The 14,539-nt window shown below is 47.1% G+C and overlaps 1 protein-coding gene across 3 annotated transcripts in view; it reads left to right on the forward strand.

The window, feature by feature from the left end:
- Positions 1-14,539, forward strand: part of KLHL1 (kelch like family member 1) — a 260,108-nt gene that overhangs the window by 188,143 nt on the left and 57,426 nt on the right. The gene's annotated exons all lie outside the window — the stretch shown is intronic.

Below are 14,539 nucleotides of genomic sequence, written 5' to 3' on the forward strand. Positions count from 1 at the left end.
CCTTTTTGAAGTGAGGCCTCAAGAATGGCACACAGAAATCCAGGTGCAATCTGACCAATGTGGAATATTTCTGTGAAGTTTAAAAGAAATAGGTATCTTTCTGTTTGCCTTTTTTCATTTATGTTACCAGAATTATGCGCAATAGCTAAAGCTAACAGAGCATTCTGCTCCAAGGTCAACTGACAATGTCATGACTTAGAGCTGGAATCTGTTTTGCCCAGTTTAGCCAAACTTGACACAATGCACTTCCCTCTGCCTAAACCTTCTTCCTTTTAAAAGTCCATTTCAATTAATTGGCTGTCGATAACTTTAATAATCCTTTCCGTCTCTGCAGGAGGATTTGGATTGCATTTTAAATCAAGCCCTTAATGTTTGTTAGCAATACTTTTATTCCATTTTTTCCTTACTCTGTTAAACACAGTCTATAGTCTTTAACCAAACAGTCTTTAACACAGCCTTGCCAATGTTTGCAGTGGATTAAATCATTATGCTGTGGGAACATTGTCTCATCATTTATATCCTTATCAGCAACTTCTGTAGGATTCAGCCACATTTTCTAACCGAACGGTGGGTATTAGCTTATTATGCTGACTCAACAAGTTCAGATAGTGAACACCAGTGAATGACTGCAAGACATATTGGTGTAATTTTAACCTTTCGCTAGTCATAAAATGTAGTTGAAATCTGTTTGCTCTCTCATTTTATGTTGTGCTTTGGGGTTAAATTTTATCTGCGGGTAGGCAGGTCGATAAGAAAACCAGATATGAATTACAGAAAGTTTAACTGAGTGCGAAGTTGGCAAACAAAGATAGATACCATTGTGTATATTTAATCTTGAAGCATTCTTGCTGTGTTCATCTAAAAAAAAGTATTGTTTTACACTATTGTATTTGGGAGGGGTTGTTTTTTACAGTAAAAAAATGGTCAACCTTTGTCTTAAGAGAAACCATAATGGACTTGAGACACCATAAAGACTTAAAGGTTTATTGTGTCGCAATTTTCCCCTTGGACGAGAAAAGACTGTTTAAGGATGGCTGTTGAAGCAAAGGGGGACTTAGACAAAGTTCAGTGGTCCTGGTCACCCTCTAGGACTCTTAGAGCTAGAAAGAGCTGGCCCATCATTGCCCATCTTTTTTTGGGGGGGGGGCAGGTTGCCATGACCTTATATGGACATATCACCTGATAAATGTTTAACAAAATACATTAATTCCCACTTATTCAGAAAACCATTCTAGGACTGTCAAGAACCCCCAGGGTTTCATGAAACTCTGGTTGATAAAGCCCGACTGAAAGAAAAATATGGGGAACCCATCTTGGACCATGTAACATCTGAATGGATTGAAGGAATATTGGTTGCCTCAGCTATTCTCTGTTGACTGGTAGGCAGGCTGCTGTATACTATCCTGCTGATTAACTAGTCAGGTGGGGATTTTTTAATTCGTAGAAAGGAATATAGTGGTTGATTTACTGTTTAAAGAGATGGATAGGTCTAGGTGATTTATGACAGTCCAGATCAACATCAAAGGCTAATTTTGCCCTATATTTCTGGTGTAGCGCATTTGGCTTGAGCTAGGGCAAAACACTATGAGTTTATCCAATTGGAGAGTAAGTTTAGGATCAGCTGGTGTCACGACCCTGGGGTTCAATCCTCCTTCAAGCCCTCAAAGATACACATGCAGAAGTCCCAGAAATAGGTGAAACCTAGGGTAGTCTTTATTTAGGAAAGGCAGCATGTACAGGTATTCAGTGTCACAGTAAAGACATTGTCAAAGACAAGGAACAATAGAGAAACCCAGGCAGATATACTCTTTGGCTCCCATCTACCAAAACCCAGATCTCCAGTACTGTGTGAAAACATGAGACACCAAGGTGCAAGAATTGGAAACAAGATTGTTCAGCATTCCAGGAAGGAATGAGATAACAGCATTTACCACTACAAAGTCTCTCTGAAGTATAAAGCAAGGGGGAGCTGGGGAGGATGGGCAGCTACAAGAGGCCAGGGAGAGGCCAGGTCAACTTCCAAACAGGAGAAATGTCTAAGCTGGCATGGGCCAGGCATGGCACATGACAGCTGGTTAGACAAAGTTTGTAATTAGAAAATATATATATATTAAATTACAAAGGGAGTTCAGTGGTGGGTTAGACTTTTTTTCATGACCTATTCAAGTACTATTTTCTTGTTGAAAGCTTCCTTGCAGGGTGTACATTAGCGTACTCTCTGCTCATAATGTCTTGATTCAAAAGTACTTTTGAAAGTGCACACGACTTAATGAGTCACACAACTTGTACCCATGCTAGCAAACATTAACTCTCACAAATGATCTCATGCTGCCTGTGCATACGGGAATAGCTTCCCGAAATCTACACATTTTATCGTTGTAATCACCTGTCATGCGTACTGCTTAAGTGTAATGATGCTCCCGCTGCCTTAATTTGAAAAGAGGAGTGATGCAGATCATTATGTCTTTATAGACTATTGATTAGGCTAAATGGAAAATCATGCATTTGTTACACTTGAGTTGATGGTGAAGAAACTTCACTGGTAGTTGATGCAGGTTTGACACAGCTTATAGAGATGGTAGAATTTATAGATCATTAGCATATTACATACAAGAAGCAAGTATAAAGGTGCGGGGGAAGGGGGGGAGGGATTCCCCCAAAATCAAAACAATGTAGCTGGTCATCATTTTTAAGGATATAAGAAGAGCCCTGCTAGTTGAGACCAATAGACCATCTAGTCCAGCTTCCTGACTCACACAATGGCCAACCAGTTACTATGGATGACGAACCAAAGGGTGTTGAGGCTCATACCTTCCCCTGATTTTGCTTCCCGGCTCAGGGATTCAGAGGCTTAGTGCCTCTGAATGTGGAGGTTCTACCTCAGTCACCATGGCCTTTGAAAAACGTATCTGTCACAAATCTAATCCCCCTTTAAATTTGTTTACTCCTGTGACCGTCACTACATGCTCTGGCAACCATGTCCACATTTTAATCCATCTCCATGCAAAGTAGTATTTCCTTTTGTCTGTCCCAGTCTGTAAATGGAGGACACAGAGTGCCTTGTTCTAGCTTGTTTGTTGTGTTAGCAAATGTCTGGCTCCTCACCTGTGATAGGCAGAGAAGTTGTACCTGACAGGGACCTCAGCCAGTCACTTTCAAATGGTGATCTGGAACATGGAGGGAGGGTGGGTTTTGCGCCTTCAGGCACCCTGAGGGGAAAAGAGGCGGATCAATGTCAGGCCATCCGTTTAACTGGCACCTAGCTCAGCCACACCCCCTGTTGCCGTGCCAATGTACACACTGCCCAGAGAATGCCAGGGCTCAGAGTTCTCTCCCACCAGCCAGGTCCCTGTTGGCATTCCTCCCCCACAGTGGCAATGGGCCCCTTTAGATGAGTCTTGGGGGCTTTTTGCCTTGCAGGGGGATATTGACCGCCTAATGAGGACACTGACAACCATAATTTGGCATAAAATATATGGCCACAGCCTTTATTCAACATTGAGCGTGGCAAGCATGGGAAGAGAAATTTGCCCTCTTGTGGTCAGACAACCACAAGACAGCCCATCGCAGCCTGCCCCTCAACAGTTGCATTGGCTATCCAGCCCAAAATCCTGGATGTAATGGCAGGCTGGAAAAAGGGGGGAGGCAACATGGACTGACCCCCCTGGGCATCAGCCTCTGTTGAGTTCTCCTGCCCCCCGGAAATGCAAGCCTTCAAAATGCAAGCATCCACACAGCCCCTTAAAGGGCCCCCAAATCTAGGGGAGGCCAGTGCACAAGCCTGGCCGCCCCCAAATTCATCCTTCCCATGCTACACTTCCACCACTGAGCCTGAATCGGGATATACCACTTCAGGCTCCCAACACGGCTCATTTTTGCAGCCAATTTAAAATAGCATGTCAGATCCCATGGAGCTAGATGTCCATATCCCAGACCAACAAATGCACCCCATTGCACTTATAGAGGGCCCAGAACCACAAATGCCCTACCATGGGGGCTCCAATCAGTAACACACATGCTAACTCAGCTCTATACTCAGCCTTCAACTCCATCTGAGATCATGGAACTCTGGGTGAGAGGAGAAGGGGCCACTCACCACCATGGACCATTCTTTGGAAAATGTCCACCCAGCCCAGTGGGGCCGCTCATGAGACTTAGCCTGTAGCAACATGGCATCCTAGCCACTCCACCCAGACAATAATTGTCCCTTGAAGTTACCAGGCACGATACCAATGCCCCTGCCAAAGCTGGCAAAGTGCCATTCGGGAACAAATGTGACATGGCCTGGTGCTCAGCTCAACGTTCGCAACTGTAGCTAAGCCATTGTCCCTTGATGGTCAGCCAATGCTTCAGAGAATACAGACATCCGCCGGCACGCTTGCACAGGAAGTCCACCACTGCTACAATGTCCAGGAAAGCAGCTGCCTTCCACCACATTGTCCAAGCCAGGTGATACCTCTGGTCCCCCAAATGGACCATTTTGCACTCTTACAGCATGAAATCCTGTCTGCCGCATGGCACCATGCTCCATAACCAGCATTAGGAATTCCCGTTGACTGCCGCCCTGAAGGAAACCAAAAGGTTGTTACTGGAAAATGGTAACATGGGCACCCTCTCATGCTGGTGCTGATCCATCCCTCCTCGTGCCCCCAGGATACATTGTTAGACATCCATAGGCAGTCCCATTGTGGCTAGATGCGCCCTACCACTTGCCATCTGAGTGCTGTACCACTCGACCTGGGCAAACCACCCTCAGCAAATGCCCCACTCTGCATCCACTGCATGCCCTGCCAAAGCCCTAGATATGGTCCCCTTGAGCACAATGGGCCAGCCCTTTTTTGGTTCCCTAAGTCCTACAGGTTGTAGTCTGTGATGACATTATGACCCACCACTGATGTATATACATCTTCTGACCCCCGGAAGTCATACTAGGGTAACCCCATATGCCAGCATATTGAGACCTGACTGGACTGCTAGTAGCCCAGCCATGAAGTACCCCCTGAACCTGCAGCATGCTTAGTATCTTTGAACTGGAATCTGAGCAACCCCAGCCCCTCCTGCTGTGTGGGGAGGGTGTGAGGACAGGTGACAGGTTTGCAGCCACCACCTCTGGCTGTGCTGGTCCCAAGATGGCCCTGGGAACTCATGCTGGCCATGTGACATTCCCCCCAAACCACTTGTCTGTCCTGGCCCCAGATATAATTTAAGCGACCTTCCTAAAGGCCATCCAGCTGAAACTGGACTCTCTACTCAAAGGGGACTCCTAGGACTGGAATCGGAGCAACCCCAGGCCTCCATCCTGTGTGGGGAGGGGGTGAGGACAGGTGACAGGTTTGCAGCCACCTCCTCCCAAGGCTGGCCTGGGCAGACAGTATCTCGTATATTTGCAGACCTGGGCTGCGATGCAAAGCTCAGATGAACGATGAGACTAACCAGAAGATCAGGTGCTTAGATGTGAAGAGGTATGATGGACTGATCTGCAGAAAATATGTAGTCTGCCCCCTCTCCCTCCAGCTGGAAACAACATTGGTATCAGGTCCCTATCAGCCAGCTATGTGCCCTTGCAACAAACTGTAGCTGTTTGTAACTCCATTGTTGGATCCCAACCCTCCCCCTTTTTGGAAGAGGGCAGGCCCCCACAAGAGGACATCTGTTCATCTGCCAACTTTTATGTTCTTTCTTCAAGTGGGCTCCACCTTAAGGCTCGCAGCAGTGCATGAAGTGGCATCTGTGGCATTGGCACATGCCCCCATTAAATTCCTAACATATGCCCCACCCATCTTCCTACCCATTGGCTTACATCTGTCCTGTTCTGTCCTCCTGACTTATGGCCCCACTTTCATGTTATACGTGTAGTGGTCCTGGATGTTGTTTAAAGACCACTTGTGAGCCTACTTGTCATATGCCATGGCCTCTGCATCTCCAGAAGGTGCTTTGGCCTCCAAAACATTAACCAAGTGATTCCCCAAGTGCCAACTCCTTTCTGGGTAAGCAACAAGGCATAGAAATATTGTATAACCCCTTAACCAGTTAGTGAAGGAGTGCTCATTTTGTGCTGCTGTAAAACCTTTTTTTTTTTACCCCATTTTTGGGACATCTCCATCTGGTCGCACTATGTTAAATATATCAACATAATACCTACCAAGGGTCCTCTTGATTTTCCTAGTGAGTACCAGGCGGGTTATCCCCAGCTTCATAACTCAAAGGGGGCCGGGCTACATAGACTAACCCGCCCTTGCTTTTCTTATAATAAGTATCCACAAAATCCCGCTGCTATATCTTCCAGGTCAGGATACCTGGAACCAAAGAACCCTGTAGCCAATAGGTCCCATCCCATTGGCCTTCAGGGGTTTTGACCTCAGATGAGGATGACTCCCTTGACGGTACTGGCACCCTGCTGGGTCCTGAAGCACTTTCCTCCTTGCTTCTTTTTACTCTTATGCCCAGTCATCTCTTGTTGCTCCGTTCCTCCCTGTTGAACTTTCCTGGAGGAGCTAGGAGCACTAACCGCACTTCCACTGGCCTGCCCCTGTTGTGCTGCTACAGCAGTTTCCATAGGAGGAATGCCCACATGTCCAGTCTGCGTACCTTCATGCGGAAACAGCCAACACTGCCTGCTTCCATAGCTGCTGTACCACCCAGTCATCATAGGGCCAGGTTGCTGCCAGCTGCACCCGGGCATTACCTCCTGGCCATATGACCCGGGTGATATGGCTGTGCAGTAGCAGAATTCCTGCTCCTCATCCATGCTTGCAGTCACACAGCATAACCCCAAGCTTGATAGTCAGCCAAACATTGGCCCTCAGGCCCTGTAGACAAAGCCTGATGGCCTCCTGGCTACAGAGCAGGTTCTTGGTATCCTATGAGGAACTGCCATTTCCATGGTGGTTAGACACACGTGAACCTGAAAACCACCTGTGACGGGCTTCTGCAAACCCTCTCGGGGAAAAAAGAACCCTTCTCCCAAGGATGTTCCCTCCCCCATGGCTGGTGGTCCAGATGATTCCTGCCACCAAGATGGGCCCACAGAAACCTGACCCAGTCCTGCCCCATTTGTAGGGGGGTACAACTTGGGGGGGGGGGGGTAGAAGCCTCTTCTTCCCCACCAAGACCCCCCTTCCTCTGTCAAGATGGATGCTCCTGCTGCCATGCATCTTAATGCCCCCAGCAACCATGAATGGCAGAGGAACCTGCTGCCGCTGCATCATGCAACGTGCCTGTCCCATCCCTTGCTCCCAAGGCCCTGGAACCAGCAGCCGCCACCAGCACAGCACAGTTCACGGGCAATTGGGGCTTCCCTGCCACAGCCTGCCCTGACCCATCACTTTCCTCCCACTGGCATCCTTTTTCGGCACCATGGTCACTTGTTCCCCCCCCCCCCCCACACACACACTCTTGCCAAAATGGCCTGTGAGAGGCTTAGTTGTTTGTTTTTTAAAAAACAAACAATGCCCCACAACGTATCTAGTGTCCCTTTTCCCTCAAAAAGTACATAAAAGCACTGGGCTTCCCTGACGTTGCGAGGCGGTTGGGCCAGGAAAACGGCTCCTCCCACCAAGTGATGCGTCTTCAGGCACCCTGAGGGGAAAAGTGGTGGAGCAATGTCAGGCCATCCGTTTAACTGACACCTAGCTCAGCCACGCCCCCTGTTGCCATGCCAACGTACACACTGCCCAGAGAATGCCAGGTCTCCCACCAGCCAGGCCCCGGTTGGCTTTCCTCCCCCACAGCAGCAACGGCCCCCTATAGATGAGTCTTGAGGGCTTTTTCAGCTGATCTACCCTCATCTAGCCTATTACTTGCTCCACTCATGAATATGGAACATCAGCATCACCACTGGAAGGCTAAGCGACCTCAAAATATTCTTTTATAAAGAAACAAAAGAGGTTTGTGGGGTGTGAAATTTCTCTCCCTGGTTTCTAGTTCTGATCACGTATGTTCATCACACCATTGATGAACTGGCTAGCCGGAGAAATAGAAAGGCAGTGAGTCTTCTGCTCCAACCATATTATTTTTCTGGCCAGAGCTGTGATTTCAAAAGCAATACCAGTATAAGGCCACGATACAGCATGTGCTAAGGGTGTATACCAGCTACGGCTTAAGGATATGCAGGGCACATAGCACCAGAGCCAGTTTAAGGGGCCTTAGGAGAACACAACTGGTGAAGTTACTTGTGCTGTAACCACCTCTGGTGTGTGTATGCTGAAATGCAGTATGTAAGAATTGCATTGATTGATGCATTATCGTGCTCGTTGAACACCCTCTCTGAGCTTCTTTCCCCCAACCTATTAGTTATTACTGTTTTAACACTATAATGTGTGTTTTGTTTAATATTTGGTACATACGTTAACCAAGGTGTGCTGCTGTTGTATACTTCTTGCAGTGCAGAAAACAAAAGGTCTTGTTGAATCTTGGGTTTCCATGAGATGTACTGCAAGGCTGTCATGAAAGGTGATGCTTAATAATGTCAACTCTGTTTAGGAGATAGGGTTACTTCTATTTGACACTGAAAATGGCTTTCGGGGCTTCCAGCCATCGCTTCTCAACTGTGTACGTCTCAGATTTGTCCTGTCTGTTTTTGTATTTGAACGCTTTTGTATGTACTGTGTTGTTGACTGGCTGTGATTTGGGTCATGTATTACAAAGGGTAGGCTTCAAATAATTGGTTACTAACAGCTCAGCAATCTGGCATCTATCTAGCATGCATGGCTCTGTATGTAAGATTCAAATGAATATATTAGGTAGCGTATTGTTCCTAAGCTTCCTGATTTCTTTTTAACATTTCCAGAGAGGCCCAAGAGTCAGCTTGGTGTAGTGGTTAGGAGCACTGACTTCAAAGCTGGAGAACCGGGTTTGATTTCCCACTCCTCCACATGCAGCCAGCTGGGTGACCTTGGGCCAGTCACAGTTCTCTCAGAGCTCTCTCATCCTCACCACCTCACTGGGTGTCAGCTGTGGGGAAAGGAAGGGGAGGTGATTGGAGGCTGCTTTGAGACACCTGTAGGTAGTAAAGAGTGAGGTACAACCCCCCCCCCCCAAGCTCTTCTTCTTCAAAGTGAGCATATAAACACAGGGGCTACCTTACATAGAATCAACCCCTTGATTCATCAGTCAGTATTGACAAGTTAGAACATCAGAGTCTCAAGCAAAGGTTTTTCCCAATGACTCCTTACATCCAGAGAGAAATGGGAATACCAGAGAGGAATGGGAAGGCGACTGTAAGCCGCTTTGACCCTCCTTCGGGTAGGGAAAAGCGGCATATAAGAACCAACTCTTCTTCTTTTTCTTCATCCTCTTAATTCAGTGGTTTTCAACCTTGGGGTTCCGACCCCAAGTGGGGGTCGCCTAGCCCCTTCTGCGGGGTTGCCAGGTTGGTGGCCACGGTGGCAGTGGTGGCGGTGGCGGTGGCAGCGGCAACAGGTGGCAGTAGGTGGTGACAGGTGGCAGTAGCGGGAGCAGGTGGCGACGGGCAGTGGCAGCGGGCAGCAGCAGGGGCAACAGGGTGAGGTGGCAGCAGCCTGTGGTGGCTGGCAGCAGTGGAGCCATGGCACTGGCCACCTCCATGCTGCCTTGGTTGTTCTGCGCTTGTGTGTGCCCACCCCTACAAATGGGCATGTCACCACCACTGTTGCAGTTGGGGTCACGGCCGTAAGGCTGTTGAGAACCACTGTCTTAATTGGTAATACCAGGGATTGCACCGGGGACATTCTGCATGCTGATCAGATGCTCTGCCATTGAGTCAAGTAGATGACAAATTTCCCCAAGAAAAGGAATGAACGTGCATTCATGCTAAGACATGAATTACTGTTTATCTTTTGGAGCCTGCTTGGTGTAGTGGTTAAGAGCAGTGGCTTCTAATCTGAAGAGCCAGGTTTTATTCCCTACTCCTCCTCCATATGCAGCCAGCTGGGTAACCTTGAGCTAGACATAGTCCTGTTAGAGCTGCTCTCACAGATCGATGACTCCCAGAGCTCTCTCAGCCTCACCAACCTCACAAGGTGTCTGTTTTAGGGAGAGAAAGGGAAGGTCACTCTAAGCTACTTTGATACTTTTTCGGGTAGTGAAAAGTGGGATACAAAAAACAGCTCTTCTGCTTCTTCAGTAAGTCTTGGAGAATCCCATTTAACCAACTTTTTACTGGAAATTCTAGCACCAAAGGTACTTTTTGTTCACATGTGTCCATTCAATATGACACTGTAGTTGTAGAGAATTTTATTACTACACAAATAAGGTGTCCAACTCAATATCCCCTATTGAAAATCTGTGATAAGAAAGGTTGATAAAAATACACAGAATTTCCAGCAGATCTCAAGTATGCAATCCCTGTAAAAATTGTATCTGTAAGAATGAGCATTGAGTCATCACATCAAATAGCAGTTGTCAAGGCAGATAATGTTGCCTTTTCCCAAGAGACTGTCCCACCCACTAGAAAAATACAATTTATATAGAATTTTCCACCTTTGGCCTTAGAACAGGAGCGCTAATAGGAATGTCAGTCTGACATTTCAATACGGGCTACTTAAAAATAAATTGAGTTTTAGCTATTAAAACAAATGAACCGAAAAGTTCACAGAGAAAAAGACTTTGAGCCTGAGCTATCTTTGAAAAGGTTTGCCTTTTGTGCGACTGTTCTGCGTCAGAGAATCCATCTCCAGCTATCTCAACAAACTGAGTTTGAGGGATATTTAAAGCCTCTAGTGCAGTGGTTCTCAACCTACCTCATGGTGCAACCCCCTTTGGGTTGCTGAGGCTGCTGCACCACTATGGTGTGGCAGCAGCAGTAACCTCAGTGACCCAAAGGGGGTCGTAGGGTTGCACGCCATGACTTGCTCGAAATCATGGAAGCTCAAGGCTGCCAGCACTGCGGTGCAGAGGAGAGGGGTGCCACCAGCGCCCTTTCCCTACATGCTGCAGCAATGGCCGCATTGGTCTTCCGTGATCACCAAAGCAGCCAGAGCATGCTGGAACATGCAACCCTCACGTCATTAGGAAGGCGGAGGCAGCCTCGGTGACCCCTGGGGAAAGGGTCAATTAACCCCCAAAGGGGTCGCAACACCAGGTTGAGAACTGCTGCTCTAGTGCCATTAAGACTGCAAACTTTAGACTTCCTCAAGATCCATGAAGATCACTAAAAATAAGATACAATATTGTAAGGAAGATGACCTTGAATGGAAGACAATCTCACTCCCAAAAAGGTGATAAAGGATAGTATATGCCCATGAATTTAAAATGATGCCTCCTAAAATGGTAGCAATGGAAACAGAGATATTTTTTATTAAATAGTAATACAATTGACAGTAAGCAATACAAGCTGCAGAAGAATAAAGTCACTTTCACATTTTGACCTACATAACTTTGCATTGTAACTGTTCAAGACTGGCTTTTAAAAAGCCTCTTCCTGCAGAGCTGAATTATTAGGCAGAAGCTTAGTTAAACTAACTTGGCTTGTGTCCTAAAAATAGGTCTTGTGTATATATAAGACAATGTATGTCAAATATCATTAAGGTAAAGGTATATCCCCTGTGCAAGCACCGGGTCATGTCTGACCCTTGGGGTCACACCCTCCAGCGTTTTCATGGCAGACTCAATACGGGGTGGTTTGCCAGTGCCTTCCCCAGTCATTACTGTTTACCCCCCAGCAAGCTGGGTATTCATTTTACCCACCTCGGAAGGATGGAAGGCTGAGTCAACCTTGAGCCGGCTGCTGGGATCGAACTCCCAGCCTCATGGGCAGAGCTTTCAGACTGCATGTCTGCTGCCTTACCACTCTGCGCCACAAGAGACTCAGTATACTCATAGCTTAGGCCTTTTTTAGCCTAGCTCATTGCATAAATGGCCAGCCTACCACTGAAGGCCCTAGAACATAAGAAGTTCCTAAAAGGAACCGAAGAAAGCTTTAAAATGGCTGGTCTAATGCATTTCAATGCTGCCTTTACTCCATGGGACTCAGGATGATATGTATGCCTTCCATATTTTTTTCTCACAGTGACCTTATGATGTAGTTGAGGCTAAAGGACAGTGACTGGATAAAGCTCGCTAAGCTAAGTAGGGGCTTGTTTCAGTTTCAGATTATTTCAATAGTAGTTATGAAACTCGCTTTAAAAGTGGGCAGGAAGGAGGCGTCCCCCCCTCCCCGGTGGGCTCTTAGCTCTGGAAGGCAGGCACCTTCAGGGCAGCAGTCGAGGTGTCTCCCAAACCCCTCACCCCGTGGGTCAGAGGTGAGTGCTTTTTTGGGGGGGAGGCAGTATCCTGGCAGCACTGTCCGTTTGCTTCGTGGGGAAGTGGTTGGGCAACCAGTGCAGAGGCTTCTTGTGGCTACACCCCATGTGGGACCAGGAGCCCACAGTGTTCCCCGCACCCTGGCCTCACTTCTCGCTCTGTAGAGTGGCAGGAAAGTTGACAGGTAGGTGGGGCAGAGACCTCTGGTGGCCCTGGTCTGTTGTGCATCTGGGAGGCAGCACCCTGCACAGAAAATGAGTGGACGCAAAGGGGTTCTCACCAGGCCATTCCAGCCTCTCGTGGTAAGAGCTGCGGGGGAGGGGGGTGTAGGCTGCCAGCAGCTTGCAGGCTGCTTAGAAAGCAGGCTTCTGAAGGGCTTATGGCCCATGGCAGAGGGCTGGTAAAGCCCCTGACAGATCCTCAGTGGGGAAGTACCCCCTTCCAGCGGGGGCCAATCAGAGGCCACGGATAGTAACTGATGGCATGCCAACTTATCTGAGTGACCCTTGGGGAGGAGGGTCATCCCCTCCCTCTGAGGGCCAATCTGATGGTTGGCACATTGTGAGAAGTACTCTGCACATATTGTTACATAGGATAAAATCAGCTTTAATATAACCCGTCACATACAGTACTAAGATCAGTGAATAAATCTTGCAGTGTCATTAGAATTCAGCCTTCCTTAAGGACTGAACAATATGCTTATGTATGCTGCTTACTCTCTTGTAAAATTGTGTGATGTTATGAAGAGTGGGGGGTTGAGCTTAGAACCCCCAGATCTTAGTTAATATTCTTATTGTTACACTATCGTGGCTTTTACAAATATGATACATGTGAGAAATTACCTCCATGTGAGGTAACAAATGCAGCAGCCACAATTGTTTGGATCACAAGACTTGGGAAAGATGACAGCATTACAGAACTGAGCTGGAACAATGGTAGTCCATTTCTGAATATTGGTTACTGGAGATAAGAGGCAGTAGAAGGCCTTCACTTTTGTGCCCAAATTGTGATCGTCCTCAAACATCTGGCTGGTCTGTTTGAAATTGAAAGCTGGACTGGCTGGACCTTAATGTGCTTCAGTAAGGCATATCTATTTCTGTAACCCTGATTATAATTGGCATAAAATAAGCAGAAAGGACTATAGGACTGTTCACAAATGTCAGCAACCCTTGCAGCATGACTCAAAAAAGCGATGCCAGTGCAGTGTTGAGCCAACAGGTTACACAGATGGTCCCTCTTAGCAGTTGTGCTCTAGACCAGGTGCCTGTGGGCAGCGTAGCATTTGCCAGTACTTCACTTAAGGCCTGCCAAGCTCTTCAGAAAGTGGGTGGGGCAAGTTTTGTTATTGGCTGTCCTTATAAAAATGCAGCTATGGAGGATCAAGACAACCTGTCTTTTTGGTTCCATTTCCCCTTTAGACTTCCCTTCTGGTTATTCTTCCTTCCCTCCCTTTGGTCTGCGGTTCCTCCTTTCTCCCCTTTGGTTTGTGGTTCCAGTACCCCTTCAGACTTTACTTCTGGTTATTCCCCTTCTACCCCTTTGGTTTTCCTTCATTTATTATTATTCATTTGCTGCAATTGTATGTATTTATTTATTCTGGACAACAAGGACGGTGGTATCGGGTTTGCCTCTGCTGCCCGTGGCAGCCATTTTGGGGTTTGGCTCTGCTTCCTCCAGCAACCATTTTGAGGTGGCGCTAACTTAACCCCTTTCAAAATTCCTGAGACGTCCACAGGCTCAAAAAGACCCCTGCTCTAGACTGGACAAGAGCCCAGTAGCGCCTAAAATACTAACAAAACTTGTGGCAGGGTATGAGTCTTCATGAATTACTGCCCACAAATTTTGTTAGTCTTCAAGGTACTACCGGACTCTTGACCATCTTTACTGCTACAGACAGACTAACATGGCTACCCATCTTGGTCTAGACCAGCCATTCTCAATGGGGGCCATATTGCTCCCTGGGGGAGCCTGGCATATTTGAAGGGGATCACAGACTGAAACATGTGAGAAGGGCAGCCCAAAGGGTTTATATAGGGCTCTAGCTGAACCAATGAAATACCCTTTTTGTCACAGGTGACATCATGAATTGCCAGAAAATTCAACCTTTGACATGAGGAAAAAAATGCTTGAATTAATGCATTCAAGAGGGGAAAAAATGAACAGCAGTGCTTCTTTTGGTCGAATGTTCTAGAAATCTATCCAGCATATATATAAGACAAAGTATATTAAATGTCGTAACTCACTCTTAGCTTAGGCCTTTTTCAGCCTAGCTCATTGTGCAATCGGCCAACCTACTGCAAGGGGTCCTGGAATCTGAGAG

This window comes from Paroedura picta, chromosome 6, assembly GCF_049243985.1.
Source record: "Paroedura picta isolate Pp20150507F chromosome 6, Ppicta_v3.0, whole genome shotgun sequence".
Classification (NCBI taxonomy): Eukaryota; Metazoa; Chordata; class Lepidosauria; order Squamata; family Gekkonidae; genus Paroedura; species Paroedura picta.